The sequence below is a fragment of the Suricata suricatta genome, chromosome 2, assembly GCF_006229205.1.
Source record: "Suricata suricatta isolate VVHF042 chromosome 2, meerkat_22Aug2017_6uvM2_HiC, whole genome shotgun sequence".
Lineage (NCBI taxonomy): Eukaryota > Metazoa > Chordata > Mammalia > Carnivora > Herpestidae > Suricata > Suricata suricatta.
Genome location: NC_043701.1, coordinates 75,674,485 through 75,697,295, shown reverse-complemented (window position 1 = coordinate 75,697,295; position 22,811 = coordinate 75,674,485). Strand labels below are relative to the sequence as shown.

Here is a 22,811-nt window from a genome sequence, read left to right as displayed (position 1 = left end):
TCTTACTTTTGTATAAATCCAGATTGAGACATAGGATACAACTCTGCCATTCTCTCACACTTCCAAGAGAAAGGTGTTCCAATCACCCAGATTCAACCGGTAGGAAACAGAATGCATGTGACCACAGTGCATCTTTCTTTGCTGTTCTCCAAACTACCCACCCTCATTTTTCACCTTTCTCCAGTTCAGAGGACCAAATACCTTGCCTGACAAGAAAAAAAAATGACGATTTTGTACATTCAAATGCATTCCCTCATCAAGTTATAACTTCTACCTTTTAAACTTAGAAGCTTAAAAACGTAAAGTCTTTGTTCCTAGCTATAAATGCTTCCTAAGGTACTAAGAGTCTTTCTATAGAGCTTCTAATAAGGGAACAACAGTGATTGAAAATATCAACTTATATTTCACATAATATTCCACCATAGGTACCTCACACATGGAAAATATTACAAATGTATTTAATGGCAGCGGTTAATATAATATAAATTCATGGAAGAGGATCATGGAACTTTTATGCCTCAGCAGTGCATTCTCAAATAAACATGCACTAAGAGAATAATCATCAAAAACAAAAAGAGAATCATCATTATGTTAAATAGTGATTCTCAATATCAAAAGGATTGGAAATCAATGCATTAGTGAAATACATAAATTTATGATATCAATTATAAATAAAAAGTGTTTTACTTATTAACATTTAAAACCAGCAGGCTCATTTCCATTTGGATTGCATTCTTAAAATACTCACCATTCTCTTCATTTTACTGTCCTTTCAATAACTATGCCTTTAACCACTGGAGCTCCATCCCCACTTATGTGCTTTATCTGAATTCCAGTACTGTATTTATAACTCCTGTTGACTATTTCTAGGGGTCACACAGCTGTCAACTCTCTGCAGCTTCAAACTGAAGTAATCATGTTCCTTCCACCAAAGTCCTGCTGCCTCAGTATATTCAATGATACCACCTGCTTCCTTCGGTCATATCACGCTCCCCTGCTTAAAAATCTGGTACATCCTTTATTCCCATGCTCTAGTCCTTCAGTTGATCCTGTTTTCATCTTTTCAAACCACATTGAACTATCTCCACTCAGAGATGTCTCCCTTCGCTACCCCAGTCCAGCCTTTGTTAAAGCTTGCCCTGCTGCTCAACCTTCTACCTGGTCTTCTTACCCTCTCGTCCCTCTTGGTGGAAGTAACAGGCTTTCCCAAAGCATAAAGCTCTTTCTAATTTTATTTCCTTTCCCTGGGGTTGAAAATAGCTTTCAATTGTATTGTCATTTATTGATTCAGATGTCTGACAATCAAGCCTCTCAACAATGAGGACCACTTCTCTCATCAAATTCTCCACTTGCTCTTGGTAGGAACCCTACAAAGGGTTCAGGCTCAGACTAGTCTCCAGAAGCATCCACCATCACTTCCTCACTTCACTCCCATTAGTGTGTTATTTATCTTGCCTTAAAAGCATTTTCTTTCTTTTTATTGCATTCTATCCTTACGTATTCTTTTTTTTAAATGTTAATTGTTTTCGAGAGGGGGAGGGGTAGAGAGAGGAGGACTGAGGATCTGAAGTGAGCTGTGTACTGGCAGAGAGCCCAAGGCGGGACTCAAACTCAGGAGTCGTGAGATTATGACTTGAGCCAAAGTTGGGTGCTTAACCAACTGAGCCACCCAGGCACCCTATTCCTATGTATTCTTAAAGACCGAACTTCTAAATGCTACACAGAGTGGTATAGAGCCTATAGATTGTCTTGCTGTATCATCTGATTAAACACCGAAGATGTAGCACAAAATACTAAAAATCACAAGTGATACTGTAGTATTAACCAACATTGCTTCATAATACTTTAAATAATTATATAAAGTTTTACAAAATACCTCAGGATAAGTGGTTATGCTTTTAACATGTGTTCACTGAGAAAACAAAAATATGTAACATTAAATTATGTATCTTGAATACATTAAATTGTTATTGAATTCAGCAAGCTATCCTTGAGTGCTACATATGCTGCCTCCATGTGAGGTATTCAGTGAATAAGACTGACACCACCGCTGCCCTCTTGGAAACTGACATTTTACTTAGAATTCCTTTTATTTAAAAAAGTTTTTAAATGTTTATTTATTTTTGAGAGAGAGAGACACAGACAGACAGAGCGCATGAGTGGGGGAAGAACAGATTGAGAGAGGGAGACACAAAATGTGAAACAGGCTCTGGGCTCTGAGCAGTCAGCAGAGAGCCTGACATGGGGCTCGAACTCACGAACTGCGAGATCATGACCTGAGCTAAAGTCAGACACTTAACCGACTGAACCAGTCAGGTGCCCCTAAAAATTCTTTTAAATACATTTGTAACACAATATACAATCAAAGTGTGAAAAACAATATAATTTTCATATTGCCTTTATACCAGCTACTTAAAATTAATTACTTCGGGTAATTACCAAAATTGGAAAAATTTTGCATATCTTTTTCTGTTGTGGGAAGGCAGACTTTTCATTCCTTTTATAAATGTGAGTTAAACTTCTTTATAGTCTTCAAAGTGAAAAAGAATTAAGATATTTAATTATTATAAATAAATCTAATTTTATAATTTCATTGGAGTGGCTATTTATGTTCACCATTAAAACTGAACTAGGTTTATCAAATAGAGAATATCATGAAGAAATTTTTAAAAAAATAGTAATAGTGTCAAAAGTGCAACATAGCTGGTACTAATGCAAAATATTCACTTGTGACCTGCCCGTCTGGATGCCAGCTTGCCGAATTGGTGATTCACACACCATGCAAAGAGCTCAAAGCTAAGAAGCTGTGCAAGAGGAGCTGGTGTGTATAATGAATACAGATTACTGAGTTTTGCTATAGTGACTGTGAGGAAATGAAATGCCGTTGAATCAGCTTGTCCTAAAACGGCTACATTAATGGATTTCATCCTGAAATTGCACTGCTTTTTGTATTCCATTAATGACTTCTGGTTTTCAAGAAAAATGATTAAAATAGAATGTATTTATTTATTCCTGGGAGTGGTTTGATATGAATCATTTGAAGTTTTCTGATGAAACAGAGGTAAAATCTAATATCTAGTATTGAATATCAATATAAACTTGATATGTACACCATATCTATGATATATATATACCTTTGAAACTATCTCGCTATTATGGTGCCCTGTCATTTTCCTAAGGAGAAATCTATTAAAAACACACCTGTGTTTGAAACACTGTATTTAACTAATTTGAGTTTATCTAAATGCACATTATCAGCTTCTACTTGGAGTTTAGCCTTCAGAATTCACCTCTTCTTTAGGAACAGCACCTAAAGATTGAAGCCTCTTCCAGATGAAAGGGATAAAAATTGTTTTGTATCATTATCTGGGGATTGGCAAGAAGTCACCCTTGCAGTGAGTCTGGTCTAGACTTCACTGCCACCCAGTTAACATATCCCAGCTCTTATGCTTTGGATCTCTGACCCTGAGTTTTGTCTTTATAGCTTGTCTAACACTTCTAAAACTAGAGGTCTGCCTTATTTCTGATATTCTCCCCCATGCAGAGATCTTTCAACCAAAAAATCATGGGTATCAACTTGTGCCTGAACTACTGATTGCCATGCCCAGGAATCAACTGCAACCCTCTCATTGTAATGGTTTGACAGCCATGATGGCTATTGTCTACCCAGACTGTCAATTCCTCTTGTGTGCCACATCTGAACACCATTTTCCTTTTGCTAATTAGACCTTTTCCCAGCCCCTAGAACAGGCTCTATTTCCTAGTGGCTGCTGCTTCTCAATGAACAGGTACGCTTCAAAATATGTCTGCACAGATGTAAGACATATTTGAAATGTAACTTATCAGTTTTGGTGGGGGGAGTGCTTTGCATCAGTCAGTGAAATGACCAACTCTTGATTTTCGCTCAGATCATCATCTCACAGTGGTGAGATCCAGCCCTGTGTAGGGCTTCATGCTGAATGTGAAGCCTGCTTGGGATTCTGTCTGTGTATCTGTCTTTCTCTCTCTCTCTCTCTCTCTTTCTCTCTCTCTCTCTCTCTCAATCTCCCTACCCACCCCCCCACCACTCTAGCACTCCCTCACCTATGTACCCACACTCTCTATCTCAAAATAAATAAATAAATTTAAAAAAAATAAAAGAAGAAGAAAAACATGGATTCTGAACATAACCCAGGGCTTGAATCTAGGCTCCATTTCCTACCATGTATGACCTTAGACAAGTTACTTAATGTCTCAGTTCCTCTTTCCCCGTTTAAAATTGAAATATAAATTATTCCTTATTTGTACTTCAAATGATTTTTCTAAAGGTTTGAACTAGGGGCACCTGAATGGCTCAGTCAGTTTAAGCATCCAACTTTAGCTCAGGTCATGATGTTGTAGTCTGGAGGTTTGAGCCCTGCATTGGGCTCTGGGTGACAGCTCAGAGCCTGGAACCTGCTTTGGATTCTGTGTCTCCCTCCTCTCTGCCCCTCCCCTGATCATACACTTTGTCTCTCAAAAATAAGTAAAGATTAGAAAAAGAGTTTGACCTAGATAATATAAGTGCTCATATCAGTACCCAAGTTACTGCCCAAGAACATTTGCTATAATTATATTATAATTATTAGTTATAATTATCTAACTGCTGAATGTGTCTTAAATGCTAAGTATATGGTGGTTGAGTGATATTATGAAACACAAGCTTAACAAAGTAGGTAATTTTACTGGACTGTTTCATGAACAGTTGGCACAAAAATTGGGTAATGTACTTGTAAAACAAAACAAATTTCCTTCAAGAAGATGGGTAAAATAGAGTTTACATCTCTGTGGGACTTCCAACTGAATAAAATCTCTTACAAATGTAAGCAAATTAGAATATTTCTACAGTGATATAATCAGGGTTGTGGGTTGCCTTTTTTTCACTGTTGTGATACGTATTCTATCTCTTTCAAAATATAAACACATTATTATGTTGCCATTAGCTTCTTGTTAGGTTTGTTCTGAGTCAGCTTTTGTGATTTTCTATGATAACTTTCAAACCAGAAATGGATTGGACAGCTGATTCATGATTCTGTTTAACAGATAGTCTTCAGCTTGGCTCTTTACTCCTAACTCACTTAATATTTGTCTTCATTTAAGTTGATCGGATGCGTGTTGGCACTCTTCTTTCTCAAATCCCCTTCTCCTTGAATTAGGTTTCATCGCCCTTCGTTATTTTATCTGCTTCCAATTCCAGTTCATCTGCAGACTCAGAAATTTTGTTTCAAAGCCCTCATCCAACTCATTTATGTATATTACAAATATCCATGCTGCTGAAATTAATCTATGGCCCACGGACAAGAATAGTCAGCCTTCAAGTGAAATGAGCTAGCAAGAGTCACAGAAACAGAGAATATGCTTTTCTCTGAAGCAGGCACAATAGTCTTCAAAGTGCTTAAAGGGCAAGTGGGGAGAAGTGAAGGGAGCAAGGGAAGGTCTGCCCAGCCACACAGCTGCACATGTTTCCCATTACTTTCGCTTGGGGACTCACCAGGAACCTGAATACAGGATTTAGCCCGGAGCAATCTGGGAGCCTTTCCAAAAGTTAGTCCTTGCAATTGTAATGACCTTCCTGACAAGCAAAGATTAAGGATCAAGAATGCTGGGATGAAATCTATGCAGTGAATAATTCAACGTTGCAGGTGTTTGGATGATCCAAGGATCTAAGAACAGCATCTGCTGGGAAGGTCTATAGCTGACCAAAGTACCAATTTCATTGCAAAAATTTACAGAGGCATGGTTCCCTGGGAAGGGCTCATGAGCCATTTAGAGTAAATTAACTAAGTAATTAATCAACATAAAAAGGAATATTATACATGTGAAAATTAACTTTGAAGAGGAGTACAATAGGAAGCCTATATTCAAAAATAGATTAGACAATCTCAATTTTTAAAAGGATACAGAACAGTGTAAGACATCTTTCTGAAATTCCATACTTTCTTTAAGACCAGATTATCTTAAAATCAGGAACTGGAAAAAAATACCCATTCAAGGAACAACTGGGGAGGTAATGGCAGTGAAGATATGTCTCTCATTCCACAATGCATAGATCACTCCTGTGCCAAAAAGAACTCAAAAAGATAACCAAAGCCTCTGAGAAAGCCAACCAAAAAGAGCATTTCATAAACACCACTGTGTGATATCAGCCTCAGGATTGGTTCTCCCACTAAGTGCCCCTCCAATCTCTAGACAGTTGGGACCTTCATGGTTCTTTTCTCTCTACCAAATTTCTCTTCTTTCTCATCCTTGCCTGGTGACACTGTGAATTTCCCAACTATTCTGTCCTTGCCTAGATCTCCAGAACTGCCACACTTCTTTTCAGGGCTCAATTTTGACACATCCTTGTCTGATTAAGCCTCAGATTAATCATTTGTCATTTGCTGGGATACTGATTTTTCAAACTGGGTTCTGCAGACATAAATTTGTGATTAGGTCTAGAGAGAAGTGGTAGGGGAGCCGCATAGGTTTGACCAAAGACTATTTTTGTATATCTTTTAAAGCGTTTAAAAATTTGAAAGGAAATACACGTAAATATTTTGTAAACCAGAATTCTCATTTGCTAACTTTTGTGGTTACCTGATAATTTAGTTGCAGACAAAACTTGTAACAGTTTTCTTCCTGCCTTGCCATAGCATACATTTAAGTTTTGGTAATTTATCATTAAGAAGACTAATGATTTACACTGATACTTGTTTTCTTTCATGCTTCTGCATGCCTGTGCAATGATTTGTCTAATACCAAGTAAGGCTCAGATATATCTTTCAACACATGTTCTCATTTTGGCATAATTGTCTCTTGAACAATTGTGTACAAGAGAACACAACTATATTGTGAGAGTAGCACATTAGAAGAATTTCAGTGTTTGCATTTTGGGGGGAAACTTTTTAACTTTTACATTGATTAAAAAACGAACCTATGATAGATACTGCTAGAGACTTAATTTTGAAACAAATATTATTCTTCCTCCCCTTTAAAACTTCTCAGTTTAAATGGAATCATCTAAAATTGCAAGGTAAACTATCTTCTTAGATTTATTACCACCTCCAATGAGTCTTTAATGTAAATATTAGTGTTATCAATACTTGTATAAGCCAAATAAAATAAAGAACCTAACTGACATTAAAGTAGATATAAAAGTGCAATCATGGCTCAGATCCTGGAAAAGGGACAGAGACTCAAAATGTATAACCAAAACTTTGCCATTAATGGGAACTAAATTGTAGGAAGGGAGCAAGGTCTACCAGTCAGAGTCTGAAAATTATTTCACTTCAATTACAAATACATCAAAATTTCAGGCTTTTAAAGAAATATCTGATTATACCCAAAATATCCTCCAAGAATTGTTTTATTGCCATCAGGACAGCAGTGAACGTATGATCTCTTGGAACACTAACATAGGATAAAGATGATCCCTGGTGCTCAAGAAAGAAAAAAAGTGGGGGCGCCTGGGTGGCTCAGTCAGTTGAGCCTCTGACTTCAGCTCAGGTCATGATCTCACAGTTCATGGGTTTGAGTCCAGATCAGGCTCTGTGCTGACAGCTCAGAGCCTGGAGCCTGCTTTGGATTCTCTGTCTCCCTCTCTTTCTGTCCCTCCCCTGCTTGCACTCTGTCTCTCTCAATCTCAAAAATAAATAATCATTAAAAAAACAAAAGTGGACCTAATTACTTAAAAAACTTGAAAGACGCCATTGGAAAGAGAAACTAATAGGACATATTTTAAGTTAGCCCAGACATATTTTCCCCAGGTTTACTGAGATATAAGTGACACATAATATTGTGTAAGCTTAAGGTATGCAATATGATCACTTGATATATGTATATACTGTAAAATGATTGCCACATAGGTTAATTAACACAATCACATTTTGCATAATTACAATTATTTTGTGTGTTATGAGAACAGTAAAGATCTATTTTCTTAACAACTCTCAAGTCTGTAGTAGAGTCTTGTTAACTACAGTCATCATGTTGAATATTACGTCACCAGAACCTGTTCATCCTATTCATCTGGATGTTTGTATCCTTTGACCAACATCTCCCCATTTCCCTTACCCTCTAGCCTCTGGTAGCTATCATTCTACTCTGTTTCTGTGGGTTTGGCCTTTTGGTTAGATAGAACATGTGAGTAAACTATTACAGTATTTGTCTTTCTCTGACTTATTTCACTTAGCATAAGTTCCTGCAGGTCTTTCCATGTTGTTGCAAATGGCAGGGTTTCCTTCCTTTTTATAGGTGAATAATATTTGATTGTGCATGTCTACACCACATTTTCTTCATCCATTCATCTGTTTATGGACACTTTGGTTGTTTCCATGCCTTGGCTATTGTAAATAATGTTTCACTGAACATGGGGGTACAGACATCACTTCAAAATACTAATTTCATTTCCTTCAGATACATAGTCAAAAGTGGGATTCCTGTATCATATCATAGCTCTATTTTTAGTTTTTTGAGGAACTTCCATATTGTTTCTCATAGTGGCTGTATCAGTTTACATTCACACAGAGGTTTTCAGTCTACTTGTGTTAGATTCAGGTATAAGGATATTGCTGAATCTGCAGTTGGCCAGCTGGTTTTCAGAAGGACAGGCAGATGTGGATCCTCTCTGCTCCCTGGATAGACAGAACTGCCTCCAGTATCCTGCTCAGGAGGGTAGCAGATGGACAATGGTCTGCTTCAGGCCCCATAGTTGAAGTCTCAGATAGTAGCCCTATTACCAGATGCTCAGTGAGTGTGGCTCCCACTAGATCCATGGCAGGGCTGCTGCCTGGTCACTGCATGGGTCCCTGGGTGGGCAGGACTGGCCCTGGACCATGGTTGAGAAGGGCTAGAGCTGAATAGAGGGCTCTTTCAGAATTGTAGCATGAGCACATATTGTAGTTGCTCCCTCTACAACCCTGGGACCCCCAGTGCTGATGGCCAATTGGAGACTGGGACTATAAGGAAGCTGGAGCTATGTGTGGGCCCTTCAGGATCTCTGGGGACAAAGGAATGTCTCCTACAGGGTCCCTATGTCAATAGAATCCTGCAGACTTGGGGGGGGGATGGGCTGAAGCCAGTTACAGGGCTTTTACTGAATAATCTACATTCTGACCAAGTTTGGCAGGCTAACCTCCAGGGGCTCACAAACCACAACAGGAGAGGAGCTAGAGCTGGTTCACAGACCATTTCAGGGCACAAAGCCAGGAATGAGGTCTATGTGTCTATTACCCCACACATGGATGGGTGTGATTCTTCCTGGGTCCCCTGGCCTGTTTATGGTGCTGGTGCCAGATCCACAGCCAGATAGGACTATAATCAAATTTTCAGGGTTATGGAACTGTTTCATTTCTATAGCCAAGACCACAGCTCGTGAGTCAGCCATCTAAATGCCAATCTCCCTTTCCAAAATACCTGTCTTCAATCTTGGACTACAGCATAGTTTCACAATGGCCTACTTGGATCTCAAAGTTCCACAGAGGCTCTTTTGTCCATGGATGGATGCCAAATTATTGTTGTTGATGGGAAGTGTACTTGTGGGAGATATTTATTTGGCCATCTATCAGTATCATTATACACATACTTGAAAAGAGGTAAAACTTTTGAAACATTTGAAAACAAAGGAAGCCACAGTATTTCTTCAGAAGAAGGCAGTAGGGGAGTTGATTTGTATCTGTATTATGATGTTGATTCAATAAAATCTTGATAGCTGAAATTTTTAGAACTTTTAGAATATGTGATCTGAAGGACCTAGAATATCTGCAATATGATAGTTTTCAATAAATATTAGCTTTCTTTTCCTTTTTCCATTCTTCCAAATGTGTTTGACAGTACCATAGAGTGCTTATAATGTCCTTGATTGAAATATACCCATATATTTATGGAATTAACTAGAAAACAGTAAGTTCTTGGGGCGCCTGGGTGGCTCAGTTGTTTAAGTGTCCAACTACAGCTCAGGGCATGATCTTGCAGTCTGTTGAATTTGATTCCTGCATCGGGCTCTGTGCTGACAGTTCAGAGACTGGAGCCTGCTTCCAATTCTGTGTGTGTGTGTCTCTCTGCCCCTCCCCCACTCACACTCTGTCTCCTTTCTCTCTCTCTCTCTTTCTCTCTCTCTCAAAAATAAACATTAAAAAAAACCCTGCAAGCTCTGTATTCAGTGGGCTCCTGAGCCCTGTGTACTAGAGTAAGCTTCTAAGTAGTGAAAGGAGCTGCCCCACAACACTTTGAGTGGTTTCTCAAAGATCCAACTCAGTTCCAGATAAACGAAGGCCATTTTGGTTGAGTGCCCAGGTCCTGAGCTAAAAGATGCTTTGATACCTGAATTACTGAAAAGCTGTCCTTGGACACTGTGGATATTTCTATATCCACTGATGAACATGCTCCTTAAGAGGCCAGCTAAACAACTCTGTCTCCTTCAGATATACCTTATTCCTATGCATACAAGTGTAGAGGTCAAATTCCCTTTCTATCTTCCAAGAAAGAACATATTCCTGCCCAATAATAGAGTAATGAACAAATACCAGCCCCTTAGACGGGATGATGTGAATATATACAGGGAATTTTCAGGGCGTTGTTACCATTCTGATACTGTAGTAGTGAATACACGAAGCTATACATTTGTCAATACCCAAAGACCTTTAAATCACAAAAAGTAAACTATAATGTATATCCAATTTTAAAACTCATTTAGAAGTTTGAGAGAATTCCAGAATAGACTGCTCAATGTGACAAAAGAATCCTACTGCATTAAAAATTATGAAGCAATCTCATTAATTTCTAGAAGAAAAGTGTGCTGCCTAATTAACTTGGGAAATGAGAGAAGACTTCAAGACTAAAGGCAAAAGGAATAGACAGTGCACTGTATTCTAGTTCCTGTTGTTTTCCATGTTAGTAGAGATAACAGTTCTGAAACCATTTTTCATGCATACTGAAATTGAAAAATGCAGTAAATGGCTAGAGGATGGATAGAGCTAGTTTTCCTACAGTTGGTGAGTGAGGTAACACATAAGTGAGGAGGAAAAGCTAGACTGATTCAAGCAGTGATGGTTAACAGAGATAATAAATGGACTAATTTTTAGTCTAATATAGACACAGATGGTTATATAGTGAAAGATTTATAAATATAAGCATATGCATGGGTTAGTATACACATACATATTCCCTTCAAGTTTCAGTTACACTGTCAGAGAAGCAACAACCTGTCATTGGCAATGAGTACAACTAACACTCAGATCTTGATTTCTAATATCCTTTTCTAATAAAAGGAACCAGGAAAATAAAGAGATATAGAAGATGAGCTGCAATATCTTGTAGTGCAAGCAAGTAAGGAAGTGCTTAATATAGAATAATATTGTATATATTATAATATATAATAATAAAAGAATAATATACTTATGTGTATTATATACATAATATAACAAAGATATATAAATAAACATAAATAAATATAAATGTGTAATGTTATATAACATAAATATATTTATAATATATTAAAACATATATAAACATAAATTTGTAAATATGTATAAAATAAATATAATATTTTATAAGTATTGTATAATATAAATATATATAAATGTAGAGGGGCCCAAAAGCCAAATAAAAATCTCCCAATAGCAAAAAGTGGAATAATTTGAGCAAGAAAATGAATAAAGGATATATTGGAATATAATTCAAAGCCTAAATTAAATATCATAAGTTCATATAGATATACATATGAAGAATAAAAAAATGTCTAGCACATAAGAATTCAAGATGATTATGTAGATGCTGCCTCTCTCTGACACAAGACTAAATAAGCATAGGTTGATGAGGAAAAGCAAAGAAAAAAATGCCTCAAACTCATAATTTGACTCATTTACTAAAACCCTAAGGGATAGCCCTGACCAGACAGTGTTCCATTGGAAAGTCCTGGATCCTTCTAGGTGATGTCAATGAGTGGGCCACAGAGGGGAAGTGAAAAGACAAAAGCAAGTCCATCCATGCTATGTAGTATCTATCTTTGCAAAATAAATTTGAAATTCCCAAAAGTCAAATGCTTATTTGCCCTGTTTTGATTATAACCAAGCCTGTATCATATTTTCATTTTTTTGTACATACTTTACTTTGATGGAACCTGGTTATCTACACTATTTTTACTGAGAAAACTAGTTTAAAAATTTAATGTCTCCTCAAAGTTCTCAGACTACTCAACCCAAGAAACTGAGGCAAATCCAATAGAAAAGTACTGTAAAATAAACCATTTTTCTTGTAAAGATGATGCCTATTACTGCACACTTGCTTCTGATGCTGATTTAGCTCTGTCTTATAATGCTTTAAAGAAAATTCTTTATCTCTATTTTTTTAAACATTTATTCATTTTTGAGAGACAGAGAGAGACAGAGCATGATCGGGTGAGGGTCAGAGAAAGAGGGAGACACAGAATCCGAAGCAGACTCCAGGTTCTGAGCTGTCAGCACAGAGCCCAATGTGGGGCTCAAACCCACAGACCATGAGATCACGACCTGAGCCAAAGTGGGATGCTTAACTGACTGAGCCACCCAGGTGCCCCTGTCTCTCTTTAAAAACAGTATACGAGTTATTCCTAATTTATATCTAAGTTAGCTTATTTGAAAGACTCCAATTATTTTTCTCCCTGATTTATTCTATGGTGACTGGCATCCCTAAATCCATGAGACATGCTACAAATTAGCAAAGACATTTCTCATAGATACTATAATTATTCTTATACTATTTATTTTTAAGAAAGAGAGAGAGAGACATAGTGATGATGAGCAGGAAAAGGGCAGACAGAGAAGGAGACAAGAGAATCTGAATTGAGCTCTGCACTGTCAGTGCAAAGCCCAACTTGGGACTTGAACCCATGAACCGTGAGATCTGAGCCGAACTCAGATGCTGAAGGAACTGAGCCACCTAGATGCCCCAGTTCTTTATATTACCTAATGATAAGACTATTATCAAATTGTTCTGATGAAAAGAAAGTAGAATCAGAAGAGGAAATAAGAGAGAGAACGAAAATAAGACAAAGTAATGTGTAAGATCTTTTAAGGGAACAAAATTCGCCACTCCATGATGTTCCTCTTTGCCCTGTGGATTATTTTAGGCTGATTATTTTTAAGCCGACAAAAGACTCAAGAAAAAGTCTCAAAAAGTTGTGGTTTTTTTTAACCTCTCCTCTAACTGGCTAAGATAATTTAGATAGAGGACCTCTTCCCAGAAGCGAACGATCACCCTAGATAACTCCAGTATAATATAAACAGGCCGTAGGTAGACAGGGAGGAACCCAGCAAAGTCTGTTGTTAAAATTAATCTCTATACCCCATTGTTTCTGTGTGGCCTGGAAAACATTTGTTTACCAAACATTTTCTCTTTTCCATAGTCCTATGAATTGCCGTCCTTCCTTTCAAGTCTGGGACTTCTCCTTCCTTCTCCTGAACTCTAGATCAAATACAAACCTCAACTGCCTGCCTATGAGCTTCAGATTCTAAGGAGCCCCTTTACATATGTAGTTAAATTGGATTTTCCCCTGCTAATCTGTCTTATGTCAACTTAATTCTTAAACCAGACAGAAGAACCTTAAAGTGTAGAGTTAATTTTTTCCTCATCAGCAATCTGCTCTTCTTTCTTTAATGTATGTCTCAACTTTCCTCAAAATGTGTTAGTTGCTTCTTAATTCTAATCATCCCTTGATTTTGAATTATATATGTGATCCTTCACCATTTTTTATTTTATTTATCTGTATTTATTAATTTTTAAAAAATTTTTAGTATTGATTTTTGAGAGAGACAGATCATGAGTGGGCAAGGGAGAGAGAAAGAGGGAGACACAGAAGCTGAAGCAGGCTTCAGGCTCTGAGCTGTCAGCACAAAGACTGACACAGGGATTGAACCCACAAACCATGAGATCATGACCTGAGCCAAAATCAGACACGTAACTGACTGAGCCACCCAGGCACACCATTAATTGTTTTTAACTGTTTTCATTCCATTTATATTTTGTGTCTATGTTTGTGTGCCTCTGTGTGTGTGTGTGTGTGTGTGTGTGTGTGTGTGTGTGTGAACAAAGGCAGGAATGTATATCTGTAGTCATTCTACAAAGACAGATTACAAAATTCTTAAAGATCAGAATAGTATCTTTGAATTTTCTGAGGGGAAAATGGAGTAAGAAAAAGCCTTTCAAAAGCTTTATACTTGTGTTGGGGGGAGGGGTTGGGCAACCTAAAGTACTCAAATTACCGGTCAAGTAATTCTCTTCTTGATAAAGTAGACAGTTATGCTAGTTCTCTATTTTATCCACCTTTTTAGTCTAATAACCAACACTAGGCAAGTGGATATTTGGAGAGTCAAGAAAGTAAAACTCTATATATGGTGTAGTGGTTAGATATATTTTATCACATTTATGTTGGTAATGCTGTTTTCCTATGTGCTAAATACTGTACAATTAATTTAGGACATAAACTAAGTAGTCATATCCTGAAAACATCCTAAATAGTTGCCATTCTCCATTGACAGTTTTTTTAAATGTTTTTAATGTTTATTTATTTTTGAGAGAGAGAGAGTGAGTGCAAGCAGGGGAGGGGCAGAGAGAGAGGGAGACACAGAATCTGAAGCAGGCTCCAGGCAATGAGCTGTCAGCTTAAAGCCCAGTGTTGGGCTTGAATTCACAAGCTGGAAATCATGACCTGAGCTGAAGTCAGATACTTAACCGACTGAGCCACCCAGGTTCCCCTTGATATTTTTTTTCTTATTTTTATCCCCAAGATTTAAATAATTTTCATGTATATTCAGGCCACAAATATTTACTGAGCATCTACTATATGCCAGGGGCCCTTCTGTAAGCTGGAGATGTAACAATGAACAAAGCAGACAGAAATTCTCTTCATGTGGATCTATTATCCTCTTCCCATTTAAATATTGAAATCACAATAAGAAAGGTTCAGTCCATAAAATATAAATGTAATCACTCACCCATTACTAATTAATAATAAGAAGAGAAAGCCCAATTGCCCACTGGATGTTGAAACCTCAGAATATTCTTTGTGTTTAATATCTTTTTATGTTTCACAGTTGTGATGATCAGATACATATGTTTTTCTTTCTCTGAATTTAACAATTACTTTTTAAATCCGCGAAAGAATTCAGGCTTTAAATTTTGTTGTTCTAAATGATTTAAACACACAGATCTCTGGAAGGCTCTCCCCATATATTTCAGATACCACATCCTAGGATCCATTCTAAGTAAATACTATCTTGCTGAGGATTATTCAGTATAAATTTACATAAAAATCAGTACATGAGCCAGCTTTAGAAAGTAAAGTTAGCAGAAAATACCACATCTGCACTTGGAATATTCACTTGCCACCTGCGCATTTGTAAAGAAGAATCAAATTGAAATAACATTGACCTGAGAATGAATTGAGTTCCATTTTAATTATATTTGAATATTTATATTCTAACATATTTAGGTGTTTTGTTTGAAAGTGTTTCTGCGTTTGAGATAGGTGAGTGTCCTGGGAGGGTGTGTGTGTGTGTGTGTGTGTGTGTGTCAGTGTGTGTGTACTGGTACGTGTGTGCACGTCTACTGTGTATGTATATATACCGAAATTTTTGAAAAGGTTTTTTTCCCTTCCACTTGTGAAGCATTTTAATATAAAAATATTTGATTTAGACTACTACTCATTTTCACTTCACAAAAGGAGTTATCAGGAAACTTTCTAGACATTATTTGCTGTCATAGCAGAATTCAAATAAGAACATTATATACTGAGCCTTGTGATTCTAAATATGCCTATTTAGAGAAATGGGAAAATGTTTCCCAAGACATAGCAATCTAGTCTACGGCCATACCACTCTGAATGCGCCTGATCTTGTCTGCTCTTGGATGCTAAGCAGGGTCGGTTAGTACTTGGATGGGAGACATGGCAATCTATTGTTATGCCAAGATTTTAATATTGCCCCCCAAAACCAGAGACCGCCAGGGAGGCCGAAGCACGCATGCAAAAGCAAAGGGCTTTATTAGGAATTTAGGCCCAGCCAGCCTAAACTCGGGCTCACAGACTTACTGGATCCACGTAGAGTGAGCCCCGAACATGGCAGGGTAGGGGCTTTTTAAGGAAGGGGGTGGTACAGGAAATGGCGACAGTGATAGCGATCCATTCCCCACCCCCCTATCAATACTGACAGTAACTTTAATCATACATCGATACTTCTAGTGGGGGTCAATCACAACCTTTAAAGTATTGGCCAATCAGAGTGGGCCCAAGACCCTCACGTAGGGCGTGACCAGTCTTAATCTCCATCTTTAGGCCCACCCCCAGAAGTGTTAATAGTGTTAGCTGGCCTTCAAGGTCAGAGGGGACACCCGAATCAGATCTGCATCCTTACACTGTATCTAAGCACAGCACATTTTTAGTCAATAAATAAAATAAAACATTATGTCTTCTTACAAAAAGACAGTAACTTGAAACATGTAGAATTTTTTCTTTAAGAATTAGCACTGAGCTGAGATATAGAGTTTACCAAATACAACATCAATAGAAACCAGTTATTAAGAACAATTCTTGAAGATCACTGCATGTAATCTTCAGAGAAATCAATGTATAGTTAGCTATTCTGCTCTGCTTTAGCTATCTTTAGTCTCCCTAGGAAAGAGAAGATGAGCAAAAGCTTAGGTGAGAACACTTCATGCCAGAGCATAGGCAATGGAGAGTGAGAATAAAGGGGGGTGAGGTGGCAGCCAGGGACAGGGGCAGCAAGTATAAAGGAGGAGAGTGTTGCTGCGGTGGCCACAGCTCTGCACCAGGCAGGTGGTTCTGTCTTACCAGACACCTTTGGAGAGGCATTATATAGCTACTGCTACTGCATCTTTGAAAAGTCAAGGTAGGGCAGGAGGAGAAAGAAGAGAACTGCTAGTTCTCATGTCTTATTGTGCACACTTCGCCTCCATATGGTGTTAATTCCCAGTGTTTTCAAGCGATGTGGAGCTGACCCAAAGCAAGAAGGAAGCATGAGGTAGAAGGCATGGGCCTTCTATTTGAGTTTTGCTCTCAGATAACAAAAGCAACATTAGAGGCAGCAGCCATGACCTTCCTCCAGGATGCCAGGATGGCGCAAGTCCTCATCAAGACCACTGTGGCCAGAGAGCAAAGCAAGTGCAAGAACCTGGGGGTCAAGAAAGTTTAAACTAAGTCCAGTCTGTTCTACATCGGGACTTTGCCCATAAGTCTAATTCATAATACATCTTTGCTCTTTTTGAGAATTAACTACAAATCATTCTTAAAGCCAGAAAAAGCATACAGGTAGACAAGCAATATAAACTATTATTTATAATGGATTTTAAGTGGTTATCATATATTCTAAACTTCTTAGTGATCTGAGATCCATTACTGCTTCTAATGTTGTTATTTGGTAGGCTTTCTTGGATAGGGATTTATTTATTTACAATTTCCCTTGCAGTATTAATCTGATTGTCTGATCTTGTTTCTAGATATTTCCCCCTGCCATTTGACCTTCTTTCTTATGCTTTAACATTAATAATAACCAACTATAAAACTTCAAATAGAGAACCAGCTCCGAACACTGGTGAGAATACAAGTCCTCAAGTCATCCCAATTGAGTTGGGATGCTGGCTTGATCTCTTGGAAGTTGTGTAATCCTGAGGAATACTTATCCTTGTCCGTAATACCAAACATAGTGATCTTAAAGAGTCATGGTGGGAATTAAATACTTAATATACAAAAAGCACTTAGGAAAGGACAGGACACAATGAATGTGCTATATTAATTTCTATTATACATTTGCTGAGAGATCTTTACTGCTGATAAGTGTCTAATCAAACATGGCTGTCTCCCATACATTATCATTTAATTTGGGATTAGCCAAGGACTCTGCCCAGCATATAATATATGTTTCTGGAAGTAGGTAAGAAGAAGAAAGCAATAAAAGATTTTGAAAATGGGACAAGTGGAAAGTGGAACTAGCCACAAAGTTGGTGTGTTACGTATGAAGACAAATCTAAGTAGAACAGTGAGAGGACCCATTAGTAGTGGGTGCAATTTTAGAGACATCTAGTTTAACATTTATAGATCAGTGGACACCAAAAACACAGAGTCAAATAAGTAATTTTGTAGTGAAATCTATCAATAAAATATATATCTATCAATAAAATATATATCAGAACTATTTAAGTGATACTGCGCTTGCAAATTCAAATATTTTTAATATCTACATTGATATTGTGGGGGTTTTCTTAATGTTGAGGCCCATTTGTTTCTTCTCTCCCTAATTAGTCAAAAGATTTGGAAATTTTGACTTTTGAGATTTTGGAACTTTACAGTCATGTTTACTTAAAATATGGAGCCCTTTTTACAATCAGACAATATACAATTGAGGTTAATGTCATAATATCATTTTGGACAACTGTAATTTAAATAATGGCAAATCAAGAATTGACATGATCACTGTTTGTCTTTACCGCCTTCATACTTATGCCTTAAACCTCTTCTTTACATTACCACAGATGAAATCCATTTAAACGTCTGAGCATTCATCAATTCTGTCTTGCCACTTCACTGGTGCATTCTAAAAATCAGTATACGCTAAGTTCTTTAAAAATTGTACTTCCTTTCATTTTTGAGACTCTATGCTCTGACCTAAAAAGAACAACTTGGCATGGATTCCATTTTATACAAAGACAAATGTCCATTATAATGATATTGACAAATTACTTACATACAAGCTTCCAGGCAGAATTAACTTGTAATAAAAGCCGTGTGCTAGATCTCACTTTAGCAAACTTTGAAAAATCACCCATAAAATTTTGCATCCTGGAATCCCACCATCTGCTGCATGACTCAGTATTATATGATGTTTGCCAGATAGCATTATTAAATGACTCAACTGTACTTGCAACTAAGATACGACAATTTGATCCCAATTTATTAAATATAAAAAAAACCAGAAACTCTATCTTATCCTTACATCCCCAGTTTTTTACATTCTTTTATTTTTATATAATTTTTACATAAATAAATTATTCTCATCATCCAAATACCCTAATTGGCATAATTTAGTAATTATATTTTACCTGACAAAAGAGCTGTTGGGCAAATGCAGGAGCCACAGAAGAATGAGATATGATCTCAGGATATACATTTGTATGTAAATTGTCATTTTCATATGTAGAGGAGCATATGCAAGATCTAAAAGTGCTCTCTTATAGAATAAATAATGACTGAACACTACCTGACTACATCATGAAATGCATAATAAACTATTTTTATAAATTCACTTTCATGCTTTCACCAGACCCTAAAAAGGCTTACTTTGTCAGTACCTGAATCATCTCTTTAGGAAACTACACAGTGAAAGCCTATTGCTTTTAAATGAAAAAAAAAAAAATCAAATCACAGCAGGCAAGCAGAACAGTAAATGATAACAGACTCTTTCCTCACTGCCTCACCAACTATCTCATATTTAGTCAGTAGATTAAGTCATGGAAGATTAAAGCAGAAGCTTGCTCTGGGCCTGTAGAAAATGCAAAATAACTGATTTGCAAAAATGTAAAGTGTAAAAGAGGAAAAATGGGTTGGAAAAGCAATCAAGTTTAAAAACTCCCTGAAGAATCTAAATATCACTCTATTATATTTTTGAGGGATTGCCATAGTTTGAAGATAACCCATTAAATCTATCAAAGTAACCGACAGGAGGGCAATCCAAATGATAAAGCCATTCTAATGAAATGTAAAGATTAAAAAGAATTAAAAGTGACAAGTAAAATCCATTAGAGAACAGCCTTTAACTACTGTAATCAGAAGACGATTACTTACCTTGTCAATGAACAGCTGTGTGCCTCCTTTGCACACAGACAAAAGATCCTGCAAAGTGTCACAGAGACACTTGTAAAATATACAAAATGCAGTCATTTGAGTGGTTCACAGAGTATGCGTGCTTCCAAGTGAAACATCCAAACATCATTGAATCTACCAAACCCACAATTAACTATGCTTCAATGGGTTAACAGTCACTCTTGCAGAGTGAACATAGCAGATTTGGGAAGTAATTAAAAGCCGCAAAATAATCACATTTCGATTCATCAACTCCGCACGAATGTTTCTCAACAGCTAGAAAAGCTGTACTTAAGTGAGGGGAAAGTTCCTGCCCAAAAGTGTTCAGAAACTTTAATCATATATCCAGAAGAAACAATAATGAGATTCCCTATTTGGGGTACCATAAAACTAAGACTCCAATCCTTTTCGTTGACAAGCAACTGCTCACCTTAAAGAAAGAAGGAAGGTAGAACTTCTCAAACACAGGAAACAGCTCAAATTTATAAATGTTCATTGATTTCCCAAAAGAAGTTTGATTTGGACAAGCCTTTCCTAAATTTAGAGACTAAATGCTGAACAGGGTTACCTGATTTGGGAAGATCAACTAAGGGAGAGTTCAAGAAAAATGAAACCAAGTACAAAATCAATCCATCCCCTTGAAATGAAAAAAAAAGCAATAAATTTTTCCAAAGTCCATATTTGTCTTTTCTATTATAATACAATGATAGTGTAAAAGATTATTTATAGAAATTGCCATACTACAGGTTTCACCGTGGGGTTTTTATTTTTTATAAACCACTAGTAAATAATATATTATTGAGGAAGTTTTAAAAATCTGATCTGAAAAAGAAAAATAAGTATATATAAAATGGAAATAATTAGTAGTAATACTAGATAACTTATTTAATTTAGAGAAATTACTTTGTTAAATATAACTACTTGCTTTATCTAAACATTTCAAGGCATTTATGGAGACATTATGAAGTCGGTCTCAGTAATGCATCTGCCTTACCTGACTTTTTGGGTACAAAAATCTATGTCAGTTTGGACAGTGCAAAAATAAATGGTTAGAGTCCCAATACTGATGGAACAAGCCTCATTCCAAGTGTCTGGTCACTGAGTTCTCACACTCGGCACTGTGACCCGGCTCTGGAAAATACGAAGAGCAGCCATCACCTGGGAGAGCTTGTGGAGCCTGGTGTCCCATGTGCCTCAGAGAAGGGCCCATGATCAATGGACTTCTGCCAAGTCCTGCATCACTGTTTATGCTCCATCATCCAATATCTCTTTCAATATCTCAATTTCACAACTGCTGATTCTCCTGGGGTCTGAAGTTCCTCTTGAAATCTAATCAGCATGCTAGGTTTCCATCACTCTGACTCCCACTTCTCAACCACCCTCCATGCACTACTCCCACTCTAGGATCCGGCAACAGGTGCTCACTGACTGTGAAAACCTCCTAGAATTGTGTTCCTTGCAAAACTTAGAACACTGCCAGTGTTGAGTTACTCCATCCTCTGAGCTCTGCCTTTAGATCAAGTTACTTTGCATGCCCACCCAGATTTTGAACACTTGGATGGGTCACTAAGTCCAGCAAGGCCTACAAGCTATGTAGGCATCCTTGTTGTAGTCCACCTATCCCCACCTTCTGCCATTTTTCCAACAGTTATCATGACAAAGCTTTATAATCAAATCCACAAAACACACAAGATGGCCGAAATCATGTTCCTATACTGACTCTGAGCCTTAAGCAGCATGGTGTAGCGCCCCCACCCCCCACATATGAAATGTATTTGGAGCTCTTGAACCATCATTTTCTTCCCTTCTCTGGGATTTAAAACAAAGAAAAATGAGAAGTAAGTTCCTTTCTGAGGTATCAATTTAATCTACAGGTTACAGCTTTTAATTTCTGAAAACAAAAATATCTTCAAAGATTAAATGTCTCAACACATGCCATTAAGCTTAGACTAAGTAAGAGGAAATTTAGTATTTATATTGGTTGGAGTTCTTTTCTTTTTTTGTTTTTTTATATCTTTATTTTATTCTGAGAGACAGAGCCAGAGAGTGAGTGGGGGAGGGGCAGAGAGACAGGGAGACACAGAATCTGAAGCAGACTCCAGGCTCTGCGCTGTCAGCACAGAGCCTGCTGCAGGGCTCAAACCCACAGATGTGAGATCATGACCAGCACCGAAGTTGGATGCTTAGCCGACTGAGCCACCCAGGCGCTCCGGTTGGAGTTCTTTTCAAGGTGTATGGGTTTTGCTAAGCTTGAAATGTGAACAAGTCTTATCAAGCCATTATCCTCAAATACATTTCTGAGTATTATAATAACCAATTTGGGAAGAAGTAGAAAATGAGAGTGGACTGTACAGTAACAGTCAATATCATTCTTTCTTGGCTTGCCCCTTTATTTCTTTATAACACTGCTAAGTCTCTAACATCATAGCATTTCCCCCTCCACATAATTAGAAATGATGAATCAGGAGAATTCCTTTGGAAAAGAAGACACAGTCAATGAACTGAAATTATTAACAAATGTGATTATAAATACCTACTATTTCTTACAGAGTCACAACCTTTCATGAAGTTCAAATAATTATACATATTCATTCAGGGAAACCTTGTAATATTGTGTTTTTTATTGTGGAGTGTGTGTGTGTGCATGTGAGAGAGAGAGAGAGAGAGAGAGAGAGAGAGAGAGAGAGAGAGTGAGTACAGGCTGACTTCATACTCTACCACCATATTTATGCTTCCTAGGCCAATTAGTGGAATTTCAAATTATGTAGCAAGCTAAAAAAGTTTTCTCTTTAAAGTTCTCTTTGTTGTAAAGAGGATCTTTATGTCAAGAGTTTACAAAAATAAAATCCCCTTGGAAACTCCAGCTCCAAAAAACATTGAAGAGAAAAACATCAAACAAAACAAAGTTATTATAAAAATACTTGTTCTGTTAATAGTAGATGCTAGTCCTCAAACTGCTAATAAACAT

General features: G+C 37.3%; 1 protein-coding gene across 1 annotated transcript in view; it reads right to left on the bottom strand.

Annotated features, from left to right (window-relative positions):
• The window catches only part of ZNF804B (zinc finger protein 804B), a 502,964-nt gene that overhangs the window by 195,118 nt on the left and 285,035 nt on the right, over window positions 1–22,811 (bottom strand). The gene's annotated exons all lie outside the window — the stretch shown is intronic.